We start from the raw sequence: 12658 nt of genomic DNA on the forward strand, positions 1-12658 counted from the left end.
CTCGCCGACCATTTAAAAATTTGCATTATCCACATCACTCATTTCAGCCCTTTGCATCTTTGGGTTGCCCTGCTTTATACACATAAACCTTCACCATCCAGAAAAGGATGATGTGTCCTCCTCTCCCTGTACTTCTCCACAGTACTGGGGACCCAGTGCTCAGCAAATGAAGAAAGGAGAACCAGACCTCACCTCAGTTTTCCCTGAATGCATCCCTCTCCTGCCTGCCTGCCTCCAGCCTCACTCACTTCCCAGAATCCCACCTCGAAGGTATTATCACTTATCCAAAGATACTACTGTATTAAAAAGGAAAAGAAGTGATGTCCGGTCAAAGTTAAAGGGGCTGAGTGACATTTGAGAAAGCAAGCCCAAAGAATCAAACTTCATGTTTTAATAACAGCCAAGACTACTGGGCCCAAACTTGTGGGCTTATAAATTGATTTGTCTTTGGGCCCCTTTACAGAGCTGTTTCTAGGCGACCGACAGGTTGGCCGTATATCATGTGTGCTCTGGCCTCGTGCTGTGGCAGCCTGCTCCTGACCTCTTAATCAAGCCGAGTGCTGGGGCACAGAGAGGAGATATGCGATCACTTATGGAAACACCCAGCTGGCGTCAGGCCCACAAACCATCTGCCTGTCTCGCTTTGGTCAGACTGACTGTCTGCTAATGCCCTCTTCTCCTATGAGCCATTTATATATTTCCCCAGCCTTTTTTTTTTTTTTTAAGTGGAAAACAAATAGCATTATTGGACGTACTCTGCCTGGCTACAGCTGTGAATCACAAAGTTGGAAATCAGTCCAAGACAGAGTCGACAGCATATTCTCTGCTTGGTTGGGGAGAGATCCAAACTGCTGATCTAGCCTCATTTGATCTTTGATATTTTATTTATCTATAAATTTGACATGGCCCTGTTAGGAAACATCTTTCTGTTGTTCATTTTCTCATTCTTTTTTGTGTTTCCAAAGGGAAGGGGCCTTTGCTTAGTTGTAACCAAGGGTCAGCATTTCTTCCTGGCCTTGTCAGAAGGTAATCAATGTAAAGACAATAAAACATGAGAATTGCATGCAGCTGGTAGCAGCAAGGATGGGAGAAAGGGAATAGAGGTTTGACATAATTCCCCTGGGCTCTTTGCTACTTACCGAAGTCAGTAATAGATCACAAATACAGAGTAGTGAACAGAGCTAGATGAACCTGGGGTGGGAATCCTTGCCCTCATCATTGTTCCATTCAACTAGGAATGAATGAGTACCACTGGGCAGAAAAGCACCATGGCTTCCGAAAAAAAATGCACAATCCCTGTACCTGCAAGGAAAAACACTGACAGTCAGCTAATCATCCAACCAATAACTCAATTTTGACAATATCCTCTATACCTGTCTTGGTTTGAGTTCCCCAGAAGCAGATCCTGATGTGAGTGTAAACTATCTACTTGGGCACTGCAGGTAACACAAGGAGAAAATGCAATAAATAAAGGGTACATGACTTTTTTAGCCAGCTACTGCTATGGACCGCTGGAGCCTAACTCTGGGAAATGGTGCAAAGCACATGATTCAGAACCACTTCAAGGAGTGAGGGAGCTGGGGTGTTTATATACCAACTTAAGAGCTTCATTAGTTTGAGGGCTATTGCTAGAGGGTGGTAACTCTTTGAAACTCTGGCCTGCCATATATACAAAGAGCAAGCTTTCCCCTACTGGGGGTGAAGGAAGGGGAGCCTTCAGGCACACAAAGGCAGATACTGACATTTTTAAGTTAGCTGGAGCCCACTGAAGCGTCCAAAGAGTAGGGCGGGGCCCTGAAAGCACCTGCTACAAAGTCAATCCCTAAGTGAGGGGCTTCTGGGGAAGCAAGAAACTGAATATACACTTTCTATGTCCTTCACTCAATCAGTTAGAATGATGAAACTATTAGAATGCAGTCTGAAAATCAAACACTAAGTGACATAAACAAGACTGAGAAAAATGGAAGTCCAGAAGGAAAAATAGCTGTCCCACCATTGAGGAATTTCCATGAAAAAACTTACAATTAAATTAGGACTTGAAGAATGGACAGAATTTGGATTATGGAAAGGAGGGAGAGGAAGATTTGGATAAAATTATTTATTCCCAAAATTGGATATAAAAATACTTGAAAAATAAATAATCAAATTGAGTCCAGTGAACTCTTCCCTCCTATTCACATTCACATTATCATCTTAGAGATGATATCCATGATTATCCACAATTTCACTCCAATAGACTCTTTTAGTTTAAGTTTCATGGCATCTCAATTCAGTAGTCAAGGAAGTTTGCATCAGATGAACTTCTAAATTCCTTTCCTATCAGAGATTTTAAGAGTCATGAGTCATCGGGGCGCCTGGGTGGCGCAGTCGGTTAAGCGTCCGACTTCAGCCAGGTCACGATCTCGCGGTCCGTGAGTTCGAGCCCCGCGTCGGGCTCTGGGCCGATGGCTCGGAGCCTGGGGCCTGTTTCCGATTCTGTGTCTCCCTCTCTCTCTGACCCTCCCCCGTTCATGCTCTGTCTCTCTCTGTCTCAAAAATAAAATAAAAAACGTTGAAAAAAAAAAAAAAAAAAAAAAAGAGTCATGAGTCATCAATAAACTACTCAAAGGACTAATGATATTCTATTTTGAAAGATTGTTTTGCTGGTTATATAAATAATTACCTCCTGGTTTATCTGTTTGCCCATTCAGTAACTCAAACCTCAGTTAAGCAGAACATTTTAGGACTGAGGGTGGGGGGTGCTCATACAAAGGGTAGGGACAGGTCTGGTCACATGCCTCTTTGACAGAAGATTGGATACATGTGTAAGAGATGTCCTTGGCTGCTGGTTTAACCCTCCATTGTAGGCAAAACAGTGCTTGGGTTTAGCTGAGAGCTTGAACTCAGAAAAGACTGGGTTTGAATCCCAGGTCTGCCATGTGCCAACTTTGTGACTTTGGCAACTTGACTCCTATAAGCCTTAACTTTCTGATCTCTAAAATGGAAGCAATAGCACCCGCTGTCAGAATTGCTGTATGTATTAAAGTTAAAAGGGACAGTGCCCGTAAAATTTGTAGCCCAGGGTCTGAAAACTTAACAATCCAATATGCAATGATAATGAAAACAAGTACATTTAAAAAAAAAAAAAGAAATCAAAGGGCATTATTTGCAGTCATCAAAACAGTGCATGCCCTTCTGGTTTCAGAGCTTCTTACTGCTTAATTTTACATACCACACACTAAATCATTATATTAGTTCATACTATGCATAAGTGAGATGGGAATCTGCTATTTCTGGTGAGGTACCTTGCACATTAGTCCATACATGCATTTTAAGCTCAGGACAAACAATGCAAGTGAAAGGGAATCAAAGTGTAGGTTAATACCATAGAAATAAGGACATTTAAAAAATTTGACATTAATTTTATGTATTGATTATTTTTCTTGTCAATTTCACTTTTTTCTTCTCTCCAACACCATGGACTAAAACAATGCCATGCTTCTTTGTGAGTGTTGCTCCCAGGACAGCTACTCTGTGGTGTTGGCAGCAGGTCACACGGCAAGGCCATGAGGGGCAAAGAGTCTGGCAAGATAAGGGCAAGGTCAGACACATGAAAAATGGCTACAGGGCAAAGGGTAAGCTATGAAGCATAGCTAAGGTCTGAGATGGGTCTGAGGAATTCTTCCAGCAGCATCAGACATCATCAGAGACCGGGTCTCAGGTGGAGGGCAGTGTCTTTCTCCTTTGTAGGGGTTCAGAGAGGCCCACTACAGCACTGGCATGGACAGCAGCCGGACCCAGGATGACCATACACAGATGGCCCAGCCCTGGACACTTTAGAGAGCAAGAGGAGGAATTATTCATCACTGCTGAGACAGCTAGTGCACTCAAGACTGTCCCAAGCAAACCAGGACCTGCAATCCCAGCCCTGGGGTCTTTTTCCTTTTCACTTGGAATCAGACCATCTCCTCAGCCCCAGTCTGCCTGGGAAACCCAGCCCTCAAATTCTAAGATCCCACCCGCTGTCCAAAAGCTCCCCTCTCCTTAATCCCCATCATCTGTGTAACCCGTCCCTCACCCTGTTTCTCTTCCTCAGAGAGGGATGTCTGGAGCTTCTCTCTGCTTCTAGACAGTCCATTGCTCTCCAGCTCGGTGAAGAAGGTGAGGTGCTCACCCTCAGGCACAAAACTGAAGGAAGTGATGGAGATCTCAGTAATCAAGACAAATCATATTTCAGTGCCATGTTTTTTAAAAATCAAAATTCATGCCAAAAAAGTCTTTGATGAGAAATATCTCAAAATTTCAAATAAAGACAGCATCAGTAGCAGCACTGTGCCAAGGCCTATGGGAGCCTAAAGCAAAAGGAAACAGTCATACTGATCTTGTCTTTAGCTAAGATCTTGGTGTTTCCTTCTTTGTGGATTTTTGCATTAATTTTTATTTTTAAAAAATATTGGATTAAAATATTATCTGTCTAGATGGCAGAGCTTTTTGGTCACACCTTCAATTTTGTGCCTGAGGTTAGTGCCTCTCTTGCCTCACCCTAATCCTGGCCCTGAATTCTTCATAAATAACAACAGCTGCCATTCACCACGCATTTGGTGGGAAGCTGGCCTTGGGCTAAGTGCTCTGCTTATTTAATCCAGATACTATCCCCTCCAGGTAGGACTCCAACCCACGTGCTGTGCCTTTACAGTGCTGTCTTACTGAAACCTGCCCTCTTGGGTCATCCAATACTCCCAGATTACTCTTTCTTGGAGAATAGAAAAAACTTTAAGCTGGAAAGACCCATTGAAACATTCTAATCCTTTGCTTTCTTTTTTTCACATGAGAATTTCAGTGCATATTACAGGAGCTAAGTGACTGGCCCAGGGTCACACAGCTGCTTGGGATTAGTGTCCATTTATTCATTAACTCAACAAATGTTGACTGAATATCTACTATATCCTCTGTTGTAGACACTGGGAACAGAGTAAGGAGCGAAAGGGGCAGCATCCCTGCTCTCACAGAGCTTACATTCTAGTGTGGAAAGGCAGTTAATAAACAAACACAGCCACACACATGCACATATCAGACAAGGATAAGAGCCATGAAAAAATTGAATCATGGGGAGAGGGAAAGGAGTGGTGGAATGAGATCGGGGTTTCTCTTTTATATAAGATGGTCATGAAGGGATTTTGGTAGGTGGTTTGAGCAAACACCTAGATAAAGTGAAGGAAAGAGGAAGTTATGTGGCCAGGGTGGAGGTGGTGGGAGCTAGTTCTAGGGCAAGGTGCCTCCACTTTGACACTATTGATATTTGGGGCTGGATAATTCTTTATTGGAGCAGTGTGGGGGGGGGGGGGTGCGGTGACCTGCACATTGTAGGATGTTTAGGAGCATCCTTGGCCTCTACATACTTGATACCAGTAGCACTTCCCTCCCAATCATGACAAGCAAAATGTCCCCAGATATTGCCACGTGCCCTTTAAGGAGCAAAATTATCCTCAGCTAGAACCAGAGTCAACGCACATGGTAAGAGGCAAGTGCAAAGGCCCCAAACAGGTCAGGCTTTTTCCATAGCTCAGAGCAGCACTCTCAGTCACAGGCAACCCCGTCAGCCCTGAGCACCCACCACCTGCAGAGCCAGCACCAACAACACACTACTGGTCTCTGATTCATTTCACACAGGCTGGCTGTGGGCCTCCTTTCATCCTCCAGAGCAAAAGCTCCCTGAGGGTAGGCGTCCAGCCTACATTCCTTTATATCCTATGAAGGCTGGGCTCTGGCTACATGCCTGTACACTCCCTTCTGCTCCTGCTCGGTGGGGACACTGTCCAAGGACTGGGAAGCTCAGAGCCAACTTTGGAGGCACCATGTCCCTGCACAGCAGCCCAGCCCATGCCATCCTGTCAGTTGCCCTCTCCACATCTTTAAGGCTGTGCTGCTTTCACAAAAGGACAACATGTGATGAAAGTTCACCTTCCACTCAATTAACCTTGAGAGAGAAGGTGGTTTTTTTCCCCCCTTTCTCCCCCAAGAGACTTTTTTTTTTTTGATGACCTTTTTGAAGCATCTTATTTTCTGGGCAAAAAGCCAAATGATACACTCTCTTCCCAGCTGCAGGGCTGTTGTAGATTCTCAAAGCTGAGGTAAAGACAGCCTTTGGAATGAATGCAAGATGGGCAGTGGGGTGGAGGGAATGTGAAGAAATGCCTTATTATTCCAGGCGAGATGTGCCTGGAGGGATAGAGCCTACAGGACCCATGAGATGCAGGGACCTAGAGACCTCAGGGCTGCCAGACACTCCCCCCAATTAGGGAGCATGCATGAATATGAATTTTAAAAAATCAATTCCACTTTGGGTGAAAGTTGAATGTTAATAAGTTATAACAAAGCACATCTTGCACAGTATTTTGCAGTCTATGAAGAGGTTTTTGTTTTTGTTTTTCTTTTTGTTTCTTACCTATTTCATCTCTTTGAGTCTCAGATTCAGTTATCAAGTAAGATTGGATTTTATTTAAGATTGGATCAGTAGGGCAGAATAAATGGTATAGCACATTTGCAACCTATTCCTTAACAGTGGTGCCCAAAAGCTCCCCTACCCCATCCCAGATGTTCAGCATCCCTGGTAGGGTTTAGAGAGGGCAGCACATGCTCCTCTCTCTCTCCCTGATGCAAGGCCTCCAAAATCAACTACATGTACATGCAGAAGGGAAAATGAAAAGAAGCACCCAGCCCAGGCCCACCTCTTCATTGGGGTTCTCACCAGCACCAGTTCTGGTGGCAAAGGGAGATTCATGAAGGTGGCCAGGTTTGCTTCAGGTCAGTTTTACCCCCTCTCTCTGAGGTCCACAGGCAGTTGGGAGACTTCTAGAATCTTAGAAGCATTGTTTGAAAGCAACAGTTTAGAAAGAGTCTCTGGGTGGTGGCTTTTTTCATGGGGACCAGGAAGTTGTGACTGGGAGTCAGAAGACTGTGCTGGTAAAATAATAATAATAATAATAATAATAATAATAATAATAATAATAATAATAAAGAACCACAAGGTCAACAGCAATCTCAGGAGCTAGACTGCCTGGGTTCCAATTCTGGCTTTAAAACTTGCCATCTTCATGACCTTGACCAAATCACTTTACCTCACTATGCCTCCATTTTCCCATCTGTAAAATGGAGAAAATAGAAGTAGCTACCTCTTAGAAGTGGGAGGAGGAGGGGTATCCTTGATCCAGATGCACTCCAACAGGGCACTGAATATCAAGGATCAAAAGTGGCTGAGAAGGGTGGCAGGAAGCTGAGGAAAAGTACATGCAGGCTGTCCCAGGAAAATGATGTTGAGAGATGTGCCAAAGGGCAGATGCCATGCTGGGGCTTTGCTGTGGGTATGAGGGAACTGGGGGTTTCAGGCTACAGCATGAAGAGAGATGTAGAAGAGATGCCTGCCCCAGGGGAGGCACTGCTGCCTAACATCTGCCATCCTGCAGCCTCCAGGGGGAGGCCCTCAGGCCAGAATCCAGGCAGCACAAAGGAGCTTTCTGGAGCAAGTTTGCAGAAACAGACACTAATGTAAAGGCATCTCTTAAGTCCCAGTTCCTATCATTAGTCTCCATTTGCTGTCACAGGATGAAGGACCAGTGATTTGTGTTCCATGAAAACGTTCTTCCCGGAACATTAGGAAAGGAGAATTGGCATCATTGCAAAACCCAGAGTGGCCCTGCAGCTTCTGGGCAGGAAACCCCCATTCGGGGTGACACTCAGGAAGAGGAGCCTTTCCCTTTGGGCCGTGGGCTACCCACAGCCCCCAAATCTGTTCACCCACTTCCCCTTTGCTAAAGAGTCTTTTCTTCCTGACAGTGTCTTGAAATGATCAGCTAGCCATGCACTGATTTCAGCACCACCTCTACTGGCTCGTCAGCCATCCCTACCTCAGTGATCAGGTTAGAGCTAGAAGGAAGCTTTGAATATTTCTTTTCATAGAAGAGCAAGCTGGCACCCAGAAGGATTTTTAATTTGCCCAAAATCACATTTACTAGCCATGATATGATGTCTGAGCCCCCATGTCCTCGTAGGTTTGTGGAGCTGTGACAGCAAGGTAGAGGTAGAATCATGTCACTTGAAATCTAGATGGTGAGTTGAGTTATCCTGCCTCATGACCTTTCACAGTTCTGGCAAAGTCAGAAAACTCACAGAATGTTTGGTGCAAGTGAGTATACTGATGTACAGAAACTGTACCTCGGGGTACAAATGACAGTTAAAATAAGACAATTATAATGAGATGCTGTCTGTATAGCGGAGGAAGATTAGACATGGGAGGACCGTGCATGGCCATCAGTTCTGGGCTAGAGTGGATTTGTAGCGATCCCTCTGCTGAATTTGTGATTCCATGAAGGTGATTGTCAGATCCAAACTCCCTTCAGCAACGAAAAGAGTGCCAGCTCAAGTAGAAGACTCTAACTGCCATCCATCTCCCAAAAGTGCCCTGCAAGTTGCAACCTTCTATTCCCAAGACCCCACCCAGTGCCTGGTACATAGAGCTGCTAAGAAAATAGTCAGGAATCAAGGGAGTATGTAGCCCTATCCAGTTCTGACATTTGGGGACCAGATTTGGAAGCTAGAAGCATTCAAGCTATGACCTGTCTCACTTCAGTGGGTGGTTTTCATCATGGCTTTGAGGGAGGAACCCCTCTTTAGAAGAACCTATAACTGTGTGCTGCAGACCTGGCCTGACCAAACCAGAAGACAAGAAAACTGAGTGTTCAGCCCCAGCATCTTCGCTCCCCTCCCCCTTCACTGAGTCTCCTTCCTCCTACCCTCAGCCATTTCCCACCCAGCACCCAGTGCCCTCATGTGCCCCACCCCTGTCTACCCACTCTGGTCACTAGTTCACTCTATATTCTGGGCTCTTCCAACTTCCTTTAATACTCAAAACTTCTCTTGAAGACAGAGCCATTGGCTTCTGAGGGATTGAGAGGCCATTTTCTTGAAGCTGTGATCTATTACCTTCTCAAGCATATTCTCATCTGACAGAAAACAGTGCTGCCTTAAACCAGTGACAGCTCCAACATATACATCTCAGACAGCCACCAAAGGCAGGTAAAAGAAAGGAGGTAGAAAGGAGAGGAGGTAGAGGCTGAGACTCCGCACTGGCAGCACTCCACAAATCACACACTGACCCCTCACCTGTTTTCCCACCACCGCTTCTATGCGAAGTCTTCTATTGGGGTGCTGTCCCCACAGGTACACTCTGGGGTTGCCCAATCCACCTTGCGGTAGGGCCCACCCAGAATTTGTGATTCAGGGGAACTTCCTGACTATTCCCAAAACTAGTCCACAATAAGAGAATCTTCCTTTGTGAATTCCAACTTAGGTAAAATAGGATTAGAGTCTAGGTTTAAAAACCCTAAAGAAGCTCTAACGAAATCTACTCCAACCAACAACAGAGACTATGCACCAAATAAAGAAAATATCAGTAACATTTCACATATCTTAAATTAGTAATAATGGGTCCTAATGAGTTCTGTGCTATTAATTCCATTTACCATCCCTCCCTCCCTGGAAACTTCTCACGTTCTTCCTCCCCTGCAGCTTTAATGAGATACTTGTAAATTCATTTTGCTTTGTTGCAAAAAATACTCACCCTAAGAAGCATTTGGAATGTGTGGGCCTCGTCCTTGGGTGTTTTTAAGATTTTATTGGCTCCTGCCTCCTGGGTCTCACTGTGTGACTTGGAAGCTGGAGAGAGAAAAGCTTTGGCTTGCCTTTATTTAACTTATTTGGATGCCAAGTGGAGATTTCTCAAATCCTGTCTCAATACATAATGTCATAGGCCCTGGGCACCTGCCCCGATCCTTCCTACCAGATTTCACCTCTCACCTCCCTCTCAAAGGCCATTCAACATTGTTTTCCCCAACTCATCTTCACTGTCCCCCCAAAACTTTATCCCTACTTTCTATTTCCTACTGTACTCTTTCCAAGTCCTTCTGTTTCTTATTATTCCCAACACTGACAACCTGCTGGTCCCGGCAGCCGTGGTTGCTGAGCAGACATGCAGAAGTAAATCAGAGTTCGCTAATTTTTATTGCATTACGGGAACTTGCACGGGGGAGAGCATTACTGTGGTCACTTCTCAGAGATGCTCCTTTGCATTAGGGACATTGGAGAATGTGAGGATGAATCTGAGTGACACGGTCATCTCCAGGAGCTGCCTAGCTTGGGTGTAATTGAGCGATCTGTTAACGAGAATTGTGTTTCTCTTTCTTCCTCCTCTGCTAGGGGCAGCATTCTGAGCCATCCTTTGGTAGACCCAGACTAATCTCCTTTTTTAGGACCTACTCTAATTTAGTTTTGGCCCTGGAATCTATCACTCAACTGTGCTTGGAATCCTCATGCTGATATTTGAGATCAAAGTGTCTAGAATAATTTTGGCTCTCTAAAGAGCTACTTCTAAAGCAAAATCTATGTTTATAGCCAGAGCCAGTCTCCTGTTTAGTCAGAACCCACCTTTGCTTATATGATACAGCATGAAGGGCAGTGAAAAGATCTTCAGATTCCACTCGAACTTATTTCTCTCCCAAGTGCCTAAAATCATATCATTTGAGAGTGAGAATATATTTCAGTTAGCTATCATTACTCACCTTCAGCATTTTTTAAAAGACACAAATACAAAAGGAATTGTGAGCCATCCATTCTTCATAACTTCTATGAATTAATGCTAGATTATTTTCCTCCCTGGGAAAGTCTAGATGACAGGGAACACAGGATGGGAGGGACACAGAGGATGGGGAAGAAGGTGCAGGAGACAAACCTCACAATTTTCCCAGGTGCCAGGCTTACCTGAAAGAAATGTGGCCCTCTCAAAGCACCCGAAAACATCAAGCCATCATTCAGAAAAGTGACAAACCCCAAGCAAAACAAATCAATGTTTCTGTTTTCATAAATCTGTAGAAAACAACATTTCTTTTCCCCTCTTCAGCAGTTTCAAACACAGGGCAAATATTTTCCTACTACTCCATAAATCTGGAGTCTGTTGAACTGTAGGGAATTTCCTCTTCAACTGTCCCCCATAACAGCATCGAAAGGGAAAATAAAACCTCAGTACCAAAGGCATAGACTTTTAGAGCCCAGCTGACTTCTGGAACTGGGCCCTTGTTTCCACAGAGTCTTTGGCCAGCCGGCGTCCTGCATGCCGAGCAGGCGAGGGCCTTGTAGGCCGTCTAGCAGGGCCTGTAAATTCCCCAGTTTTTAGGGCCCCCTCATGAAGCTGCCAGGCAGGATGTGTATATTGTCCACTAGAGCCTGAGGGTTTCGAGATATATGATTTGAAAGAGAGTCGAGGAAGAGTATATAGACAGAGAGGCTGTTCTGCCTCGGTGACTGTTCCAGGTAATTGAAATGTATCCCTTTTAGGACTGGGACCATTCTGAAGTTTTAATTATTTAATAGAAAGCTTTTTAACTGGTAATGTGTACTTCCTTCAGAGCAGGATGGTGGAAAAGCATTGGAAGCAAGCAGTTTGACATTTGAATCCTAGTCCCACACTTAAAATGTGAATAAATCTGAAGAGGCTCGGGTGGGGGGATTATTTGCTTTTAATATCTTTGGACTTGAGTTTTTTTCACCTGCAAAATGGGATAATGCCTAATTCACAGATGTCTATGATATATAAGTGAGGCACATAGCAAACTGCTTATCACCTACTAAGTATTCAATATTCTCAATGTTTCTCTATATTATCATTCACATCATTAGGATTATTCCTTCCCTTTTAAAACAAAACATGCTAGGGGCACCTGGATGGCTCAGTCGGTTAAGCATCTGACCAGCTCAGGTCATGATCTGGTTCATGAGTTCAAGCCCCGTGTTGGGCTCTGTGCTGACAGCTCACAGCCTGGAGCCTGCTTTGGGTTCTGTGTCTCCCTCTCTTTTTCTTCCCCTCCCCCGCTTGCACTTTGCCTCTCTGTCTCTTAAAATTAAATAAAAATGTTTTAAAAAAATTCTTTTTTAAAAAATAAAACAAACATTCTGAGCATGCATTAACTTTTTGTTTCCCTTAGGGTGGATGATACTTGATAAGTATTCGCTCTGTAATATCCTGCGATGCCCTTGGGAGCCTAGAAAGTAAACAGGAAGGTTCACCTCCCAAATAAGCAGGCCCATCTGCACTACCTGCACTACTCTGCTGTCCCTTCTTTTCCAGGAGCCTTGGGTCTGGAGTCCGTGTAAATAGACAAACCAGGAGGCAGTTGGACAGAGGATAAAGAACAGGGACGGCCCTTGTGGCTAGAAATCCTCAATTCAGCACTCCACTCCCTCTCCCCACAGCCCTGTGGGCTTGGCCTCCCTGAGCCTCAGTTAGGGAACCAGACAGTGATGGTGGCCCCACCATCCTGGGTGGCAGTGAGGATTAAGGGAGACGATGCTGGAGGAGCCTCTGACACAGTGTCTGGTGCGCTGCAGATGCCCAATAAATGGCAGCTCTTGTTAACTGATGGCCACAGGGGAGCAACCAAGGCCATTCAGTCTGCAACTTTACACTCGACCCAACAGTGAGCCGTGATCTGGTCACAGCCAGGTTCATAGCATATTTTAACCCTTCAGTCACCCTTTCTGCATGCCTCCATTTCCACTTGGGGTTTTCCACATGTCAAGTGAGGCAGCACCACAGTGCACAGCACATATCATATAGCCTACCGTGAGGCTG

At 44.8% G+C, this 12658-nt stretch overlaps 1 protein-coding gene and 1 long non-coding RNA gene across 12 annotated transcripts in view; one reads left to right on the forward strand and one right to left on the reverse strand.

The window, feature by feature from the left end:
- The window catches only part of SLC14A2 (solute carrier family 14 member 2), a 431742-nt gene that overhangs the window by 223379 nt on the left and 195705 nt on the right, over positions 1 to 12658 (forward strand). The window lies entirely within an intron of this gene.
- The window catches only part of LOC122203516, a 42320-nt gene that overhangs the window by 7332 nt on the left and 22330 nt on the right, over positions 1 to 12658 (reverse strand). For both annotated transcript variants that reach the window (XR_006195216.1, XR_006195215.1), the window contains 3 exons: positions 10459 to 10536; positions 9596 to 9690; positions 1140 to 1302 (listed from right to left, as the gene is read on the reverse strand). This is a non-coding gene — a long non-coding RNA (uncharacterized LOC122203516). The remainder of the gene's footprint in view (positions 1 to 1139; positions 1303 to 9595; positions 9691 to 10458; positions 10537 to 12658) is intronic.

This window comes from Panthera leo, chromosome D3 (genome assembly GCF_018350215.1).
Source record: "Panthera leo isolate Ple1 chromosome D3, P.leo_Ple1_pat1.1, whole genome shotgun sequence".
Lineage (NCBI taxonomy): Eukaryota > Metazoa > Chordata > Mammalia > Carnivora > Felidae > Panthera > Panthera leo.